We start from the raw sequence: 8,812 nt of genomic DNA, 5'->3' as shown, positions 1-8,812 counted from the left end.
TTTTTTTTTTTTTTTTTTTTTTTTTTTTTTTTTTTTTTTTTTTTTTTTTTTTTTTTTTTTTTTTTTTTTTTTTTTTTTTTTTTTGTGTGTTCAAAGACTATTGAAAATGTTTGCTAAAACCACCACACCTAAATGGTGGTGAAAATCCTCTATTTATAATCATTTACAGAATAAAGAAATATGGTAAATTACAAATAATATGGAAAGTTCAATCAAAGAAAAGAATAATAAATGAATACAATATATTTGCCTTTAATAATATGGTAAATACGGTAAGCCGTAATGTAAGGCAAATATGCCTTATAATAAACGATCAACAATCCTTATCACCCCCCGCAAGCTAAGCTTCGAATTTGAACAAACGTAAAACTTGGATCTGAAAAATTCGAAGAGAGGTCGAGAAATACTTTTTGTGAAGATGTCTGTAACTTGGAGACGGGAAAGTACATATTGTGTGCGAAGTTTGCCAGCGATAACAAGTTCTGGAAGGAAAAGATAATCTAGTTCAACATGTTTAGCACGCTTGAGAGAAACCGGATTAAAACTAAAAAAAATAACACTTTTGTTGTCACATAAGAGTAAGGGCTGCTATGAAATAGGGATCTTAAGGTCAAGAAAAAGATGCGTAATCCAAAGAAGTTCAGCAGCAGTCGTGGCAAGAGCACGATACTCCGATTCATAGCTGGAGCATGAGATAGTAGGTTTCTTTTTGGCACTCCAATAAATGTGATTGTTACCAAGATAAATAGAATAGCTGGATGTAGAATGACGAGTATCAAGACAACCAGCCCAGTCAATAGCCGAATAAGCGACTAGTGTACTAGGAATAGTGGATGGACGAAAGGTAAGACCAAAGTAGAGTTTTCCTTTGACATAGCGAAGAATACATTTGACAGCGAAAGTTGATCTACAGTAGGGACATGCAAGAATTGGCTGACAGAATTGACATCATAAGCAATATCTGGATGCGTAATAGTCAAGTATTGAAGGGCGCCAATAAGAGATCTATAGAGAGTAGGATCAGAGAAAGGAGAACCATCAGCAGTCAGTTGTTGAGAAACAACCATGGGAGTGTAGACTAGTTTGCTATCGAGCAATTGAGCACGAGTAAGAATATCTTGAGCATATTTTAACTGACTAATAAAGAGATCATCAGGAGTGGGTGAAACTTCAAGACCAAAAAAGTAACTGAGAGAATCCAAATCTTTGGTAGCAAACTCAGAATGAAGCTTGCGAGTAAAGCTGTCAATAAGAGATGAGTTGTTGCCGATAACAATAATGTCATCAACATAAAGAAGCAAATAGATAAGGTTAGATTTCTGATGAAAGACAAAAAGGGACGTGTCAGCGCGACTGTAAGAAAAACCAAGTGTGAGAAGAAATGAGCTAAAATGCCAAAACCAAGCGCGAGGAGCATGCTTTAAGCCATAGAGAGCTTTCTTTAATAGACAAACATGAGTGGGAAATTGATGATGAATATACCCAGAAGGTTGTTCCATATGAACACGTTCAAGAGTTCCATTGAGAAAAGAATTCTTGACATCAAGTTGTCAAAGAGGCCATTTATTTGTCACTGCAATACAAAGCACAACACGGGACAGTGGTAGCTTTGACAACCGGACTGAAAGTGTCAGTGTAGTTGAGACTAGGAACCTGAGTATAACATTTGGCAACAAGACGAGCCTTGAAATGCTCGACGGATCCGTCAAGCAAATATTTATACGAAACACCCATATAGTTCCCACGATGTTGGTGTTGGTAGGTCGAGGAACCAAAGTCCAAGTGTCATTTAGTTGTAAAGCTCGAATTTCTTCATCCATGGCAGCAACCCAAGCAGGATTTTTAGCCGTAGATTTGAATTCTTTTGGCTTAGTGGATGCAAGAAGAGTAGAAAGAAGTCCAAATGAGCCCAAAATATAAAGAATTGTTGGATGACAAGTCTTGAATATACCAGCTTTTGCTCGTGTGATCATAGGATGAGAGCCCAAAGAAGAGGAATCAACAATAGATTTAATAGAGGTCGAATCAGAAGTCGAGGGTGGCAAAGCGGAACCTGCACGAGAAGTATCAACCTGCACAAACTCATCCACAAGGTTAGAACTAAATGTGTTAATATAACACATGCGGAAGCAATTTGAATCTTAGACACTTTTAGAACATCAATTATAGTAAATAATTAGCATGTTCATAAGTATTAAAACTTAATGAGTTTGAACACTAACCTTTTGTAGTTCAAATTCCTTTTTCCTCACGAACCGGTTTCGAACCACCACTAGTGTCTTCTCCACTATCCTCCAACCTTAGAACGGGATTGTGGAATCCGGTGAGTGACTTAAACTTGGGAGGGATTTTGTATATATGAAGAGACTGTTTGTGAGAGGTTTTTCTCAAGGTTTTTCATCAAGAAGAAGACCTTTCATGCATTATGATCACTCTATTTATAGAGTCATATTTGCATGTTCATGCAAATTTGAGATCACCAAATTTTAACACTCAAAATTTCACTCAAATGTTTGGGATTATGTGGCAAGCATGCTTGAGTTAACCAAATTTTGACACTCAAAATTCCACTCAAATTTGTGGGGTTTATTGGGCAAGCATGCAAGTTTGGTTAAACCAAATTTTGACACCTCAAAATTCCACTAACATGAATTTTTCCATTAAATGAAGTCAACATTTTGACTTTTCATTTTGATTCAACAATCAATTTGAATTATTAATTTCAAATTAAAGTAATATTAAATGATTAATTAAACTATTTAATTAATATTTAACATTAATTCAAATGTCAATCCCAATTAATTCAGACACATATTTGATTAAGATATTTAAATCTTATTTAAATATCTCATATTCTCTCTTTTTGTTTAATTCGTAAATAAAACAAAAATACGGTTAAATATATCGTATATATGTAGCGCATTCTCCCTAATTTGAATTCGAACACTTCGAACTCACTCGTCACACTGTTCTATGGTTTAGTCCGATATGAGCTAGAAAAGGGACCTAATGGACCTATAGATAATGGGCTCCAACGATCCAAGATTAACCGGTTAAACTCATTAATCTTGTTAACCAACATTCGTTAACTACTAGAACGTTCCACTATAGCCTAGTAGTTGTACTCCCCTCACTATAGATATATTTCTGTCTATTTGATATAACCATGATTAGTAAGTCAATCCTTCACAAGTTGTTCATAACTAGAGCTGGGTCAATTTACCGTTTTACCCCTGAAGTTACTTCTTGTTTCTTATGTCTCACTGATTCTCTAATGAACAATTGGTTTGTGGTTCAACCAGTAAACCAGATCCCTCTCAGGACAATGAGAGGGTGGGGCCCCTTGTTCAAGACCTGGAGTCAGTACTTAAAGAAACTACCTTTCTTCTATCCCTAAAAGTGGGTAGGAGTGAATCCATCTTGCACCCCACGTCCTCAGCCATTTACCCAGTCTTCTCCTGAAATGGGAGGCCTATTGAGTCGGCGAACTTGAGCCACTCTCGCCCATGCAAATCTAAGGATAATTCCGAATAAACAGAAGTTCATGGTTAGCTCAAGATTAAGATCGAGTTACCTAGGTCATCGAATGAAAAGAAAATCAGTCTCAACAGTAAACGACATTATAAAGTGAGAGTGATTTTCTTCATGATCCGATCTTATGCAATACTCATTGCATAGGACGCCCTCACTCACATGTTTCCACATATACAATTTTAGTGATCACATTGTTTATATCATATACAAAAGTGGGCCCATCCATAGTGCTCCAGAATAAGGTACTCAACCTTATTCTTATACTATAGATCATTTTGACTATATACTTGAACTTGATCAACTCTTATGTCTCCACAAATAGTTCAAGTAATCATACTATAGCCAGAGTGTTCTTAGTTTATTGGATTTAGATTAATGATCGTAAAGTTCACTTTATTCAATAACAATCTTTACTAAATAAACAACAATAATAACTTTATTGAAAATAGAATATGTTTTTGTTTACAAACTATGAGTTTTAGGACATAAAACCCAACAAAAACAAATATCACACGGGGATGAACTGGATCGAGGAATGTGCGATGATGAAGTGGTGTAGGGGGGAAAGAGGTTGGTCGTGGGAGCTAGAGATAGCAGGAAAGTGAGTTTCATCAAATTGAGCATGGCGGGAGATATATAACTTAGTGGTGGTAGGATCAAGACAGCAGAACTCTTTATGAGCAGGATTATAACCCAAAAAAATACAAATGCTGTGGGGAGAAAGCTTATTACGCATATATTCACGCAAGTAAGAATAAACACGATAACCAAATGGATGAAAATTGTCATAATGCGGAGAGTAGCCACAAAGAAGTTCAAAGGGTGACTTACCTCCAAGAAGTAGAGTAGGCAACCGGTTGATAATATAATCTGTAGTGCTGAAGGCATCAACCCAAAAACGAGGAGAAAGATGGGAGTGAATGAGAAGAGTCAAGCAAGTCTCAGTCACATGACAGTGTTCTCTCTCAGCACGACCATTTTGAGTAGGTGTATATGGACAAGAGAGTTGATGGTGGATGCCAGAAGTCGTAAATAAGTTTTGAAACAAGTGCTAGTAAATTCGGTACCTCCATCACTTCGAAATACCTTGATATGAGAAGAATATTGATTTCCCAAAAAAAATTTAAATTAAAGAAAAATATCAGAGAACTCATATTTAAATTTCAAAGGTAAAGCCAAGTGAACCGAGAATAATCATCAATAAAAATAACATAGTAAAGAAAACCCAAATTTGATTTGATGGGGGAAGGACCCCAAAGATCACAAGGTAAAAGATCTAACACATGAGACGACCTACGTTCATTGCGAAAATAAGGCAATCGATGACTCTTCGCAAGCTGACAAGTACTACATAGTGATGGAGAAGGCAATAAAGACGTAAGAGAATCTTTTCTATTTAAAAAAGAAATAACATAATGATTCACATGACCCAGGCGAGCATGTCATAAATCATATGAAGCACGTAAAGATTTATTTCTAAGGACTGAAATAAAAACAAAGTTGTCGCTCTCCAGCACATATAGCCCTCCATCTCTTTTACCGATTGCCACCACCCTTCATGTTTGACAATTCTTGATAGTAAGAAGATTATTAGTAAATGTAACGGAGAGAGAAAAATCAGACGTTAATTTACTAATTGAAAGAAGATTTTTAGGGATAACCAAGACATCTAATAAGTGAATATTTAAAATAGGAGAAAGAGTCCCAGTGTGGGTAATGGGTAGGGATGCACCGTCTCCTACGATCACAGAGTTCTTACCCATGTAATTTTTAGACTGATCCAAAATAGATGGGTCAGCAGTCATATGGACCAAAGCCCCAGTATCCAGAAACCAATCAGCAACATTGGGTCTAGCAATAGAATAGGACATGTTGAAGGCTTTAGCATGGTGAGAATGAGTAAAATCGGGTCAAACATACCGTTGGTTGCAGCGGTCAGCATAATGGCCCTCTTTGCGGGATATTTGACAGTGAGGTTGTCGACGAACCTGACCTGAATGGGTTCATCCTCGATTGAAAAAGTTTTTTTTGTGGAAATAAGAACAACCTTGATGGTTGCTAGAGGAAGCAGGGTGGCTTCCATGGGTGCGACCACGATTAGTGGCTGTGAATGTTGTAGGAGTGGAGTCAGAGAACTCAAAGGAGCGCTGAAATAGCTCAAAACTTTCAGCTTTAGAGACTAAATCTGCAAAAAGAGGGGATAGGGGTAAGAGCCATCTGAGCAATACAAAAAGCTGAAAACTCGGTGCCGAGTCCACGAAGGAACCAGTGCACTTTATCAATGTCCTTGACGGGCCTGCCAATGGCATGAAGTTGGTCACAAATTGTTTTGAAGGCACGGGCATACTCAGCTACAGGTTTGGTGCAACGTTTCATCAACTACAAGTAATCCTTGAGTCTCAGTTCACGAACTTTCAAATGATGGTTGAACGTAATTTCCAACGCAAGCCAAACATCATGTGCATTGGAGAGACCAACAACGACAACAATGGCTTCCTCGGTGAGAGAGGAGAGTAGGAGACAAAGAAGTCGTTGATCGGATGCTCTCCACGTCACATATTTGGGTTGAGTGTTGAGGAGATTTCTGGTTCAAAGCAAGGTGGTGGAACCATAGTTCCATCAACATAGCCTATCATGTCTTGACACTCAAGGAGAGGGTGAAGTTGGCTTTCCAAAGAAAATAATTGGAGGAAGAAAGTTTAATGGTAATCATATGGATTAGAGTGTTGAAAGGAAGAAGATGATAAGAGGATTCGGAAGTCATAGAGAAGAAAGGATAAGTGTTGTTAAACCAAAAGGGCTCTGATACCATGAAAACGTTTGCTGAAACCATCACATCTAAATGGTGGTGAAAGTTGTAAATTACAAATAATATGAAAAAAAAATCAGAAGAAAGAATAATAAATGAATATAATATATTTTCCCTTTTATTATTTGCCTTTAATAAAAGGGCAAATATAGTAAGCGGTAATACAAGTTAAATATACTTCTAATAAACGGTCGACTATCCTTAACTACTACGTTATTTTTAATTTTCTTGTTTTAAATTAATTGGGTAAGTCCATGACTTCAATTGTAAATATTTTATTTCAAATTTCCGCATCTGTTAAATAAGACATTCATGTAGTGACGTCTCTAATTTAGGCAAAAAAATTATGGGCATTATCATTAGTTTCAGATCCCTAGGTTTTTAGAAAGTGTAGACCGGTCTACGATGTAGGCCTAACATATTTCCATTGTTCTTCAGCGGACATACTTTCATCGTTAGCTATGTCTTACAAAAGATAATAAATGATGGTGTTTTGTTATGATATGATTTACCTTGCACTCAATATGAAAGTTAATTGATGTATTAATGCTATTTAGATTTAGTAAGGTTTGTATTGTGAAGGGGAACTTGTAGTGTAGTAATCTACTAAACTAGTAGTGGAGTCTTTGTTTTATTAGGAAAAATAGGATTATGGAAAATAGGGTTCTTAAAGTTGGTATGAGAGCTCTAGGCTTATAAATTTTGTCGACTAGTCTAAAATGTAGGTCTCGAATGTTTCTATGGTCTTGCTAGAGACGTTTTGTTATCGTCAGATATGCTCTACAAAAGATAATAAATGTTCTCATATTATATCATGATTTATTAGGCATGAAATGTAAATGCTATATGATATAATAATGATTCAAAACATGTTTATATTTAGTAAGGTTTGTATTGTGATGGGCGAGATATAGTCAAATGAAAGGAACTTAGTAAACTTGTCAAAACAATCACCGTTAGAAAAAGTAATCCAATTTTGAATCGAATAAAATTGTCAAAACAAAATTAAACTTGTTATTGTTGGGGATCAAACTCAGGTCACTCGAGTGACAAGCAGGAATGCTCACCCTTGTACTACAATGACCTCTGGAACATAATAACTCGAGTGACAAGCGGAAATACTCACCAATGTACCACTACAACGACCTTTGAAAACATATTATTTGTTGACACACAAGATTTCATAAACCATTTTTAGGAAAAGAAATCCAGTTCCGACTTTCGTCAAACTACCGTTGTCAAATTTTGGATTCCGTTACCGTTGTTGGGGATCAAACCCGAGTCACTTGTGTGACAGGTAGAAATACTCACCACTATACTACAACAACTCATAAAAAATAAATTATTTGTTAACACTCCAGATTTTACCAATTGACTTTAGAAAAAGTGATCCATTGTTAACACTCTAGATTTTATCCATCGAAGATTCGGAAAAAGTAATCCAATTTCAAATCCGGTGGAAATTGTCAAAAGAAAATTAAACTTTTATTGTCGGGGTTCAAACTCAGGTCTCTCGAGTGACAAGCGGGAATACTCACTACTGTATTACATCGACCTCTGAAAAATATATTATTTGTTAATGCACGAGAGAAATAGGAATCCAATTCTGAATTTCGTTGTTGGGGAACAAACCCAAATCATCCAGTTCACCACTACCGAATTACGAATTCAATTAAAACTATTCAAAAGAAAATTAAAAATCATCGCTACGGGGGATCAAACTTGCGGGAATACTCACCACTCTACAACGACGACTTTCGAAAAATATAATATTTGTTAACACACCAGATTTTATCAATCGCCGTTACAAAAAGTAATCCAATTTTGAATTCGATTAAAATTGTCAAAACAAGATTAAACTTGTTATTGTTTGGGATCAAACTCAGGTCACTCGAATGACAAGCAGAAATGTTCGTCCTTGTACTACAACAACCTCTGGAACGTAATAACTCAAGTGACAAGCAGAAATACTCACCACTGTACCACTACAACGACCTCTGAAAACATATTATTTGTTAACACACAAAATTTCATAAACCATTTTGTAGGAAAAGCAATCCAGTTCCGACTTTCGTCAAACTATCGTTGTTGGAGATCGAAACCAAACTACCGGCATGACAGGTTCACCGCTGACCAATTTCGAGTTCCGTTAAAACTACCAAAATAAAATTAAAATCGCCGTTGTTGGGGATCGAACCCAGCTTCACCGCTGTCCAATTTTAAATTTCGTTAAAACTACCAAAATAAAACAACTAAAATCGTCGTTGATAGGGATACCTGCGTGACAGGCAAGAATACTCACCACTATACTACAACGACTCATCAAAAATAAATTATTTGTTAACACTCCAAATTTTACCAATTGTTTTTAGAATTAAAATCATCGTTGATGGGGATACCTGCGTGACAGGCAAGAATACTCACCACTATACTACAATGACTCATAAAAAATAAATTATTTGTTAACAC

This window comes from Cucurbita maxima, unplaced genomic scaffold (genome assembly GCF_002738345.1).
Source record: "Cucurbita maxima cultivar Rimu unplaced genomic scaffold, Cmax_1.0 Cma_Scf00015, whole genome shotgun sequence".
NCBI classification, from domain to species: Eukaryota; Viridiplantae; Streptophyta; class Magnoliopsida; order Cucurbitales; family Cucurbitaceae; genus Cucurbita; species Cucurbita maxima.
The sequence above is the reverse complement of the archived record's forward strand: the minus strand, read 5'-3'. Positions refer to the sequence as shown.